The following is a 13,710-nucleotide window of genomic DNA, read 5'->3' on the forward strand; positions in this document are numbered from 1 at the left end:
ATTTTATTTTATTTTTTAAACCCTTACCTTCTGCCTTAGAACCAGTCTTGCCCACAGTCACACAGCTGAGAAGTGTCTGAGGCCAGTTTTGAACTGAGGACTTCCCATCTCTAGGCCTGGCTCTCAATCCACTGAGCTACCCAGCTGCCCCCAGAATAAAATATTTTAAAAGGAAACTGTATAAACTCATAGCAAAAACAATGAACCTAAAAAACAAATTTAGGAGAGAAAATTTAAGAATTATTAGTCTATCTGAACACCATGACCAAAAAAAGAGCTTAGCTATCCTATTTCAAATTTTAAAGAAAACTGCCTAGAACTCTTAGAACCAGAGAGCAAAGTGGAAAGGGAAAGAATCTACTGGTAACCTCTTAAAAGAAACCTCAAAATGAAAATTCCCAGAAACATCACAGCCAAAATCCAGAGCTTCAAAGACAAAGAAAAAATGCAGCCAGAAAGAAAGAATTCAAGTACCACGGAACCATAGTCAAGATCACACACAATTTAGCAGCCACCACTATAAAAGAATGGAGAGCTTGGAATAACATATTCCAGAAGACAAAGGATATGGGCTTTATGGGCTAAAAATAACTTGACCAGAAAATCTGAGTTTAATGAGAGATAAAAAAGTGATGAAGAACAGAGCTGGGGGAATACTTTGAAGTTCAAACACAGCAATGAGGAGAAACATCAAAAGGTAAACACGAATAAACAATGACAAAGGACTAAACAAGGATAAATTGTTTGCATTCAGCTGTAGTGAGATGATATATGGATCCCTTCTGAATTCTATCATCATCATGATACAGGTGTCCAATTAGACAAGTCCTAGGAATGAGAATGTCTTGAAGATCTGAAAAGAATGGAATGAAAAGAGAAGAGGAATACACAGGGGTTGGGAGGAGTATAGAAGGAAAGGAAAGGAAATTTAGGGGAATTTATCTTAAATTGGTTGCACAAGTAGACATCTTATACAAAGAGGATGTGGTAGAGGGGAGTGGCTGACACTTGAATTTCACTCTTGTCTGGACTGATCAGAATAAGAACACACACAGTTGTACATAAATACATTTTACTCATCAGGAAATAGGAGGGAAAGAGGAGAAGAGGGGAGGGACAATTAGTGGGAGAGAAGACTTAAGAGATTAGAAAGATTATTTCTGGGCAACTGGTTAAAGGATGACTTGGTATGAATAAATAAATGCTCATTTATTTATGAACCAGACTTTTTTTTTTCCATTAGAGGTATTTAAAGTCAGCTACAGTTGAAATTGTGCAAAACTATTATTTATCAAGAAGTGGGAATCAAGAACTTAGTCTTAGATCAGCTTTACTTTGATCAAATCATCAAGTAGTATTTATTAAACATCTGTATGCATAAACCATTGTGCGTTAAGTTAAGCAAACCAGCTGCCCTCAGAAGACTCTCTGTCTAGAAAACAACAGCATGGACTGATGTGTCTCATTGAGTGCCTGTTGACATGTCTTTTTCCCTATAACGTCATTTTACCTTTTATAGTTTAGGATTAAAACTATGCCTCTGGTTGTCTATATTCCATATCTTTCTCATACAGATTTGTACATTGTCATACTTTAAAAATATTCATTGAATTGGTCTTTTTAAATGAGGTGAATAAAAGAATATAGCATCATTTTCATATATCTGAAAAGGCAAATTAGCATGTGGTTTTTATGGTAATAAGCTGTCAAAAAGTGAATCATGTGTTTCCTTTCTAGTAATAGAAACAGATTCAGTTATGTGAGTGATGTTTGTTTAGGGGAATAGAACACTTTAATTATAAACTGGTTTCATTACTGCTGCCTAGCATTTAGACACATGTAATAAAGAATGGAGCTTCTTCCTTAAGTAGATAATTCAACTTAATGTTGATTTTGGATTCTATTGGTTTAACCAGTCAATTAAATGGCAGTACCCCACCTTTACCCAAATACATCTTGATTGTTCTGGGAACATTTTAAAAGGTATCTTCATTCACAGGCTAGAGCTCATACAAACAGAGAACCGGGATAGTAAAAGGATTATAAACAATTCTGTATGAAGATCAGTTGGTGAAATCTGGGCTGTTTAGTATGTAGATAATTTAAAAAAAAAAAAAGCTAGTTAGTGCTCAAATATTTGAAGGGTCATCATGTAGAAGAGATATTAGACTTATTCCAGTTGACCCCAAAGAGCAGAATACTAGGACTAATGTGGAAGTCAAATGGGAGATTTTTGGCTCACCATAAATAAAAATTTATGGTAATTTAATAATGTTCTGAGATGGAATGGGCTGGCTAACTGACTGACTTTCAAGGAGTCACCAAACTGTGTAGTTGTGACTAATCTCAGCTCCACATCTGAAAACAATGACAACTGCAACAAATAATATAAAAAGGACCGAAACAAAAAAGGCTGAAGATAAGAAACTCTTAAGGTTAAACCTCACAGAAAACCAATAGACTGAAATAACAACTACTATTCTGGAAGAGAGACTGGATATACTGCAAAAATTTCTGGAGTTGTTTATGATCACAGTAAGAGATATAAAAAAAGACTTTGTGTTTATATAATTATTAGCATTGTGCAATTAGAAATAAGAAATAAAGGAAGAATACAAGAAGATGAACATGAAAATTGATTCTATAGAAAACATGATGGAAAATATCAGTGAAAAAAAACTGAGGAGAATGGCTCTTGCAAAACCAAAAATAATTTAGAGATAGAAAAGCAAACAGAGGGAGAGAAATAGAAAAATTGGAAGAAGAAATCACATCTCTTTAAACTAAAGCAAGAAAGTTAGATGACAGAGCTTGATGAAACAACCTTTGAATTACTGGATTTCCTGAAAACTACCAAAATGAAGGAAATCGTACAGGAAAATTTCCCAGGAGTACTAGACCCAGAGTACAATACAAAGTGATGGAATTCACAAGTACCATAAGAGAACTGTAACTTATCCAGGAATGTAGTTATCACTTTAAGACTTTCACTGTCAAAAAGAGAATCTTGCATGCAAATACAAAGAAGCAATTTACACATGAATACACACAAATTCAAATCACTCAAGACTACTCAACCAAGAAGGTAAATGAGAGGGGGTGAAAATCCACTATAATGTGATAATCTAAAAAGTAAGTGAGTTTTCTTGCCCCAAAAAACAAAACATATTCTTTCTGGCAAAAATGTGATTCTTCAATAAAGTATGAAAATTTAATTCTTGGTGTGAAATATCAAACTAGGCGGGAGCACTGATAATATTCCCTAAGAAGATGATGATGCCTATTATAACTTTTAAGTCCCACATAATATGGGATTATTTAAAAAACTAAGGCCAGGGATTTTAGTCTTTTTTTTTTTTAATTACAAAGTCCAAACAAGATCATAATTAGGACAGAGCCTCTTGTTCCTACTCCCTACTCTTTGTTTACATTTCACTTGTGTCAACCACTTTCAAGAATTATTATCATAATTCTTCCCATATTGACTTCTTTTTATCCTCTAGATAATGTAGTTCTGCTTATTCCCTTTGAAAAGAGATGTGTTAGCTGAATCCAGAAAAAGCAGGACTTGTAATCTTGGCTTTGGAAAATCTGACAAATAAGCAGGGAAACTCTAGTATGATTAAAGGTACCATGAATAATTAAACAATAATCACATTAAATAGACAGCTAGGTGGCATAGGGACTAGGGCTCTGGGCCTGGAAAGGAAGTCCTGAGTTCAAATGTGAGTTTAGAAACTTATTAGCTATATAACCAGTATTTTTGCCAAGAAAACCCCAAATTGGCTCACAAAGACTCTGACATGACTGAAAATGACTGAACAACAACAACTATATAGGCACCAAATGGCATAATAATGAAGGATAAGATTGCTGAAATTTTTAAAAATCTTTATAAGGCACAATTATGTAAGTGATTATAATGTTTCTCTTTTATATCTTTTGACCTGAAAGACCATTAAACAGATAAATAAGAAGGAAATTATAAGCATAAAAATGTTGGAGGAACTGGATGATTTGATAGTCCTATGAACATTTTGGGATGGAAAGCTTAAAAGTATATACATATCATGCAAGTTTCCGTGGAATTTGACAAAAATCTTATCAAGGGCCAGGGCACAAAAAATTAAAAAAGAAATGCAAGAAGACAAACACAGAAGTCCTAAATATATATACCCTTTGACCCTGTGACTGCTTTTCAGTTTATGACATAAGAAAGTTATGGGCAACTAAAACGAATTAATATCTGCACAGAAATATTCATCTGAGCACATTTGTAATAGTAAAAAAAATAGGATTAGAGAGAGATGTCTATGTCTAGCAACTGGGTAATGGCAATACAAATTGTGATACATGGGTAGAATTTTATTGTCAAGTTGACAAGCAATTTATCAATATTTAGTATGTGCAAGGTATTATGCAAAGTATACTACTATGCCATGAGGAACATATCAAATGAAGAATTCAAAGATGTGTGGAAATAATTTTGTGCAATGATTCAAGAGACGAACAAAGCAGAACCACAAGAACCCAGTTACTGCTACTATATCAATTAAGATCAATTTAAATAGGAACAAAATACAGATAATAAAACTTGGAAATAACTAATAAAGCATATACCACTTTTTAAATTAGAAGACCACTAAAATATTAAGTCATATGTACTTGCATGAAAACACACTATCACAATTTTTTTTCTTTAACCACTGGGGAGCAAGCTTGTACACTGTGGATATATGAATATGTTGGAATTTATACAATGTGTTTAGTATATGTACTGCTGAAGCAAGCACTATATATGATGTTTTTAAACNAAAGAAAGAAAGAAAGAAAGAAAGAAAGAAAGAAAGAAAGAAAGAGAAAGAAAGAAAAAGAAGTAAGGAAAAAAAGAAAAAAGAAAGATTGATTGCTAGGTATTGGAGGAGTTCTGTGCTGGTATCATGACTATTCAGCTCCTTTCTCCTCCCCCATAGCCACATTTCAGAGTTACTCAGCTACTTCTCTTGCTCTGAACAATACCCCTCGCAGCTGTGCTTGGCGCCTGAATGTCACCCAGGCAGGATTTCATGAAATGGATCTGATGCTCTTGCCTCGCGCCTGTGTTGTTCAATCCAATGTATTGGAGCCATTCCCAGGAAGGTGACGGGGCAACAGGTTGGACTCCACTCCCCAGCTGTCCCTTTTTGCTATTGTCACTCACTGATGATATAAATAAAGTTGATTCATTCACCTCTCTCTTCCTGGCAGCATATTACAAGCCCTGGGCATTTGGAAGGGCCTTGAGGACAGATGTCATTTAGGTTACCCATGCTTATACCAAATTTTTAAAATAATCTTTCTCTTTGTGGGGCAACTGGGTGGCTCATTGGATTGAGAGCCAGGCCCAGAGTCCTGAGTTCAAATGTGGCCTCAGACACTTCCTAGCTATGTGACCCTGGGCAAGTCACTTACCCCCATTGCCTAGCTCTTACTGCTCTTTTACCTTGGAACAAATATACAGTATTGATTCTAAGATAAGGATTTTAAACATTTTTAAAATAACCTTTCTCTTTGAATTAATTGATTTCTATCTTAAAATGTTATTCCATTATGTCCTGTCACCATATACAAATTAACTGCATTGGTCAAAGTGTTTATCATTTAATACTTTTAAAAATGTGAAACAAACTAACTGAAAAGATCATTGTTACTAAGTCTTTTCTGAGCTTACAGTCACACTCCAAGTTGCACATAGACATGAAGCAAGATGATCTCTTCTCTTGGGACAGATGACTAGTGGTTGGAACACTTGGCTAGAAATTAGGATTCCTAGACTTGCTAGGAAGTTGTAAAACTTGATTCCTATTTGCCTTAGAGGGACTAGTTGGTATTTGCAAGCATTTTAAAATCCTAAATGGAAAATATTTTACTATTCTTGAAGCAGCATTATCACTGATCATTTCTCATCTCTATCAACTGACAAATATTTGTAAAATACCTACTATGCGAATGACACTATTCTAGGCAACTGTGGTGGACATACAAAAAGTACAAATTATACTTCCCCTTCCCTTGAAATTTTGTTGAAAAAGATTCTATTTAATCCAATAAGCATTTCCTTTTTATTTTTAACCTTTGCCTTCTTAGTATCAGTTCTAAGACAGAAGAGCGGCAAGAGCTAGGTAGTTAGGGGTAAGTGACTTGACACAGGCTAAGAAGTGTTTGAGGTCAGATATGAATCCAGTACCTCCTGGCTCCTGGCACTCTATCCACTGTGCTACTATCTGCCTTCCAAATAATCATTTCTTATGCACAAGTCACTAGGCTAGACCCGGGGAATACAAACCCCAAAATGACAAATAGTCCCTGTGCTTTATATATTCTATTCAGAAATACATGTACATACATAAGTAAATAGAGGATAATTTGAGGAGTCACTACATGACAAGGATCAGGAAAAGTTTGGGATTTTGTTAGGAAGAGACACCTAAAATGCATCTTGAAAGAAACTTAATGACCTAAAATGATAGAAGTGAGGGTAGAGTGCATTTCAGATATGAGTTCCTACTTATTAAAGAGCATGGGCTAAGGAAATAGAACGTTAAATTTCAAACAAAGCCATAATCCAGGTGATCGAAACACAGAATATGTGAAAGGGAGTTGTGTGAAAGAAGTTTGGAAAAAGTCAGATGGTACCATATTGTTGAGGGCTTTAAAGGCCAGTCCAAAGAGTTTGTATTTTCGCCTAGTAGCAATAGAGAGCCACTGAAAAGTCTCAAGTAAAGGAATGACATGATCGTACCTCTGCTTTAAGATTATTTTGGCAACTATATGGAAGATGCTGTTTTGAAGAATTAGCCATTTTAATAGTTTAGGCAAGAAGTATTGTATACCCCAATCAGATTGGGGGTAATTAGCCATGTGAGTGGAGAGAAGGGAATAAATGGAAGAGATGTTGTAGAAGTAGAATCAGCAAGACATATAGACATGAAAGATAAGACACAAAACGATAACTAATAACATAAGTTCGTGAATAATAAATAGAAAATGAATGTCATGGATAACCAATCCCAGAAGATCCTCAGAGGGGGGATGAGATCACTTCCAGCTGGGACATTGAAGGAAGAATAGGACTAGCTTTAACTTTTTTTTTTTTAATTAAAAAAATTTTTTTTATAACCTCTTACCTTCCGTCTTGGAATCAATACTGTGTATTGGTTACAAGGCAGAAGAGCAATAAGGGCTAGGCAATGGGGGTTAAGTGACTTGCCCAGGGTCACACAGCTAGGAAGTGTTGAGGCCAGGTTTGAACCCAGAACCTCCTGTCTCTGGGCCTGGCTCGCAGTCCACTGAGCCACCCAGCTGCCTCCTAGCTTTATCTTTAAATAGTAGTTTTTCAAAAATCTTAAAGGGGAGAAATTTGCAGAGATTATGGCATGGAGCCAAAGAGGGGAGGCTTTGGCCAGATGTTGGATGCCAGTTCTGCTGGAATCTACAATTTCTATCTCCATTCCTTTGACAATCATGCCTTTGTTCATTGCTCTCTGAAGATGCTGATAAAAGAGGATGAATCAGGGGCAGCTAGGGTAGATTGAGAGCCAAGCCTAGAAATGGGAAGTTCTGGGTTCAAATCTAGCCACAGACACTTCTAGTTATGTGACCCTGGACAAGTCACTTAATCCCCTTTGCCCAAACCTTACCACTCTTCTGCCATGGAACTAATATACCATACTGATTCTAGAACAGAATCTGGTAAGGGTTTAAAAAAATGAGGATGAAACCTGGCCCTGCTGCTACCTGTATGGTCCTAGGAAATCATTTAGCCTTTCTCTTCCTTTTCTTTCTCATCTGCAAAAGGAGTGGGTTGGATTACATTGTCTCTGAGGTCTCTTCTAGCTATTTTCCTGGCTCTGTGCTTCTACTTATGATTTTTCCCTACCTGAAGTATTGCACTTAAGGCTTGCGTGTATATTCACCGGGTCCATCCTTTCCTCTTCATTGTCTCTCTAGGATACAGTAAAATGTTCTTATGGTAATTTTAAGTAATACCAGAACTCTATATGCCCAGACTTTCAGCAAAGCTCAACTTTGAGAAACGGCCCCTCTTACTAAGTCATCCCATTTAAGCCCATAAACCCTTCCTCAGTCTTATTCATTTAGACCAGTGGTTCCCAAACTTTTTTGTCCTACACCCCCTTTCCAGAAAAAATATTACTTAGCACCCCTGGAAATTAATATTTTTAAAATTTTAATAGCAATTAACAGAAAAGATCACTGCAGCACCCACTAGGGGGCGATGGTGCCCACTTTGGGAATCACTGATTTAGACAAACATCTGTTATGTCCCTGTTGGTGGAGGAGGCATGAGGTTGACCAAGGCAAAAATGAAAGGATAGAACACGGACACATAAAAATTATTATTTGAGGAAGGAGGAGAGCATAAAAGGCCTCAGTCAGAGATAGTCCATGAACTGAGCCTTGAGGGACCCTATGGATTCTAGAAGGCAATGGTCAAAGGGGATGTATTCCAAGTATGTAAGCTAGCCTAAGCCAAAGCACGGAGAAAGATGGGAGAGGAAAGAAATGTATAATCTAGGAATAGAGAGAAGTCTGGAATATTGAGTTTATCTAGAACATGGAATTCATTAAAAAGAATAATATGAAGTAAGCCTAGAAAAGTAGGTAAGAGACAGTTTGTGCAGAGGGAATTTGATCGTATCCTGGAGACAATAGGAAGCCATCAAAGGTTTTGATCAGAGGAATGACATGTTCAGAACACTTTCAGGAATATTCATCTGACAGTTTTGTGACAGATGGATTGTTTGTTTGTTTTTTTTAAACCCTTACCTTCTGTTTTAGAATTGATACTTAAGTATATTGGTTCTAAGACAGAAGAACAGTAAGAGGCAATTGGGGTTAAGTAGTATATCCAGGGTTACACAACTAGGAAGCGTCTGAGGCCAGATTGAAACCCAGGACCTCCTGTCCATCTCTGGGCCCGGCTCTCTATCCACTGAGCCATCTACCTGCCCCAACAATGGATCGTTGGAGGGAGAGACTGTAAGCAAGGAAAACCAGTTATATTAGTTCAGGTGAGAAATGATCAAGATTTGAACCAAGATGGTAGCTAAGAGAGTAGAAACGAGGGGATGAGATGCTTTGGGATGAGAACTGACAAGACTTGGAAATTATTTCCTTGTGGATACCATGAAGGAGATGAAAGAGAAAAGAATGTTTCTCAGTTGCAGAGTAATTGGGTAATTGGATTCTGGTACCCTCGATAGAAAGTATGAAGTTCATAAATGTGGTCGTCTATTTTTTTTTTTCAGTTTAAAAATTGATTACTATCGGCAGGCGGAGGGGCAGGGAATAAGTCTTATGGACAAGCACACTGACAGCAGGAGAAATGAAAGTAGTCAGCCTGATATTGGAGGAAGAAACAGAAAAAGTTAAAAAGAGCAAACACAAAATTGTGGAGAATACAGTTTGGCATACAGTAGTATTTTATATAATAGATGCTTATACTGATGACTAAGTTATCCAGGAAATATTAAAGCATGTTTGGTATCCTCTCCGAAAGCAGTGAACAATTTAGCATACTTCAGAAAGCTGATTACAACAAGCGATTTTTAAAAATCACAAAGTCTTAGTGGTTGAAAGCACACACTCAGTTATCCAGAAATTCCATTTATGTGTCACATCCCTCATTCCTTGATTATGCCGGATCAGTGAGGTGTTGCAGAAAACAAATCTACTTCTGTGTTAGTGTCTTTGCTTAGATTGTGAATTTTTGTCTTTTCAGCTCTGGCTTATAACCTATGATGAACCACTTAAGATATGGAGGAAGAAACAGTTCAACACCACTGGGTGGAAGGATGAGGATGGAGCGGCCATCATAGCTAGAAAGGGTCCATCTTTGTTCCCATTTGCATCATCATCCCCAGATCAAGGTGGCAGCAGATTTCTCCCTACCAGTCAAAAGAGCCTAGCCTGGGACAGCTGAAGAAAGATGAGCTGGGTTTTGGTGGAACTTGACAGTATGCAGTTCAACTGATTCTCTCTGACAGAGCCAGAAATGTACCTTTTCCCCTCCCCTTTTATCTTCTCCCTCCCCCCTACCTGCCTAGGTCTTCTTTCTCCCTCTTCTGCTTCCAGGCAGAGATGATATAAAACAGAGGCTCTTTGGCTATTTGCATTTTGCTTCCGCTTCTTTTACAGATTCATTATCAAGATCCTATTTTATATAACCCTAGAAACCGAACATCATTACTTACCAATGTTTATAATCCCTTTAAGAAGGGTGTCGGGGGAAAGGGAGAAAGGGCACACAGAAAATGCTAACCAGTAATTGGAGAAAGGCTAGTGTGTTGATCACATGAACCAAGGGTAAAGTACCATTTTAGAATTGCTGGTTTTTAATATTGATAAAGTAATTCTATTTTTGTTTTTTATTTATTCCATTTAACCAATTTCCCTCCAATCACTATTCACAAGTGAAACTGAAATGTGACCAATTTTCTATTTTAGTAATTGCTGGGCATTGAAAAATTTTAATTTTAGAAATGTGGATTACCTTGGTATATTTTGATTTTAGGTTTTGTTCAGTTAGAATGTAGCTGTGGTCATACACCTCAGGGGTAGCTTATGAGCCGGAGGTCGGGGTTGGGGAGGTGCTGTGGGAGGGGGTGTTCATAGCTGCACAAATGTCTCACCATCAGGCCACGACAGATGACTGAGGGAGCTAGACACCATTCTTGAGTGGCACATGAATTTTTCCCTCACACCCACATTGTTTACATAGACAATCCATTAGAACAGTGCAAAACACTCCACTGAGTGGCCCTGCTAAGTTTCTCATACTAACTCTCTGCTTTCTTACTTCCTCACCTTCCCCTGCTTCTTCGTCAGTGCTCTCCCGAACCAGGCCCTGAGCCGCACGGCATGGCGTTTTGGGTTCGAGCCACTTTGGAGGGGGGGGTTTCTGCATCCCCCGTGACTTTCAGCAACAAGTCACCCTCCCTAGCTCTGCTCTACTGCGGAGGGAGTGGCGTGGCCGGTGTTTCCTGACTGTGGTGATAGCAAATGGGCCCTGTAGCTAAATGAAGGAGGTTCCAGAATGCAGGGTCACAAAACCAGGTGTTACAGACCAGAGATGGAAACTCAAAAAACGAAAATCGCATTCACCAAAGACAAAGAAAAGAGACTTGATTAACTGTGAGCGGCTTTTGAAGATTCTTTTTAATGAATGAAAACAAAGGGTTTGGTGCATTTTTTTTGTCTCTGTTAAAAAAAAAATTACTTAGAGTGACAAGATCTATTTGTTGTAGTGAAGGGAGCAGGCAGACGTTTCCAGATGTTACTGGTGCCTGGGATGCTAGCTTGAGGGACATCGATTGTGGTTCTTTCCATTCAACCATGAGTTAGTTTGGGGCACAAAATAGTTCTACCATTTCCTTTGAATATGAAGGTCTGAGAAGAAAGGGGTTATTTGGAACCTGCTGTAATGGTACTTGTGAATGGACAGCCAGGGCGCTTCCCCATGATTGAGGGCCGTCCGCTAATGGGACTGTGCAGAACTTCTTAAAAGAATCAGGCCAGAGCGGATCAGTTAATGTTCTTTCTGACTTACTTAGCAGGTGCTGATATGAGAGGCTTCACATCTCTTTCACTTATCCAAGTGCTTTCAAGTAATTTTGTTGGCACTGGGCAGCTCCTAATGAGAAGCTAAACAGTCCATCATAGAATCCCTCCTGACCTCCCCGCCTCCCCCCTAAGGCTGTGCTAATGTATCTGGTGCTCCTCCTTACTTCCTGACCCCCTCATAACCAACATGTATGTATGAAAATGGAGACTCGATGATTCACGTTTTTATAGTCTCTGTAAATGGTGTATGTCGTTGTGTCCCTGGAAACCAGATCCCTGCCCATATTTGCATGTGGTGATTAAGGCACGAGAAGACTTCTTCCATAAAAAAATATCTTTGGAATCACACTGTTGTCTGTTTTCTTTGGGTTATCTCAAGAAGTCCACCTAGCAGCACGGCTTCCCGGGAAGCCTCTCTGACGCCCGGCTTTGGGCAGGCCTGGCTCCATTAAATAAAGGGAAGGCTTCCTAGGGGAGGAGGGAGCATCTGGAGGGTCAGAGGGAGTGAGGAGGGACTAGGGAATGGCAAGAAGACCCTCCTTTTTTCATATCTCTTACTGATCTCCTCCGACTGTAACCTCAAGACCAGCATGAATGAGAGGTAGCGGGGAGAGTCCCACACTGGTTACCTGCGAGAACAGCGTTCAGTTCTCAGTTCCACAAAGCTAGTTTGGCTTCATTTTGGACAAGCCACCTCCCTGTCCCCTCTGGGTCTCCGGAATTTAAGCTATTGTAGGAAATGCGGTGTGCCTGAGGTTCCTTGGTGTGTACTGCAGTTAAGTTGAGGAATCCTCATGCAGTCTGGCCGTGGCCAAAGCAGAAATAGGATAGCAACTACAGATTTTCATGGCAGCTCAGCATACAAGAACCCCCAGAGGGGGATATCGAAAACAAAAAAAAAAAAAAATTTAAAAAAAATTAAAAAATAAAAAACAACCCAACCAAAAAAAAAATCCAAACCCTAAAATCGTTATGTCTTCTATTAAAAGAGAATTTATAAATGTCAGCATTTGATGTTTATGTTTTTGTTTTACTACTGGGTAAGGTGATATCAGTGCTGCAGGGAAAGTAGCTTCCAGGATGAGATAAAGGCTGCCTCATTCCTGCCTCCACGACACACAGGGTGAGCATTTGAGAATCGATGCCAAAGTAGAATTCTAAATTTCTCTGGAGGCCAGAGGCCCTTAAATCTTAGAGATTTAAAGCCTGGGCATTCCTTTGTCTCTAGCTCGGGAAACACTGTCGATAGGCACCGTTTTTTGTTTGTTTTTTTTTTTTTCCCTAAAGGTATTCCCGGTTAGTCGTTTCCAGTCTGTGCTCAGGATACCACAATAACTGCATTCTTGGGCCTTCTGTCATAGACGTTTGAAATGATCTTCGGGTGACTTTGCAGAAATGTTGGAATAGTGATTGAATATATTGAAGCATATCCTTATATGCTAGTGTTCGTATATAGGTGAATATGTTTGCAGCTATCTTTCCCGATTCGGGGAGAGATTCAGTTTAATCTAGTCTGACCAACAGATATTCTCCATATCTCATTGGTAGTAAGAGTGTATATACTTTGGAGCACCATTGTGGGAGCAGGCATTACAATGCAGAATGCCTAGTTCAGAGGCGGGCAGATCCCAGTGCATTCATGCTAAAGCAATGTTATTAGAGTTTAAGATCCTCTGTTCCAGGTTCCAGTTTACTTTGAGTGGTAGAGGTGGAAATGGGGATAAGAGGGTCTCTATTAGGAAAGATTATACCTAGGGACAAAGTTTTTGATGTTCCAGGAGCTATTTCCTAGATGAAATGATTCAAGTTCCCCCCAAAATATTTATTTATACAAAAGTTGTTGAGAATAATATTTGTGTGTGTGTGTGTGTGTGTGTGTGTGTGTGTGTGTGTGTGTGTGTGTGTGTGTTTAAAAACCTCAGCCCATGTGAGTCTGGGGCCAAGTCAATGCATAAGAGACACATGAGGTTTCCCCCAAATACTTCATGTGCCACAGTACCTGCTTCCAGGCTCAGTCAATGATGATGGCGTGGATCTCAAATCCAGGTGGTCATCCTGACCTGGAAGGTGTCTAGCAAAAACTCCAAA

This window comes from Gracilinanus agilis, chromosome 2 (genome assembly GCF_016433145.1).
Source record: "Gracilinanus agilis isolate LMUSP501 chromosome 2, AgileGrace, whole genome shotgun sequence".
Lineage (NCBI taxonomy): Eukaryota > Metazoa > Chordata > Mammalia > Didelphimorphia > Didelphidae > Gracilinanus > Gracilinanus agilis.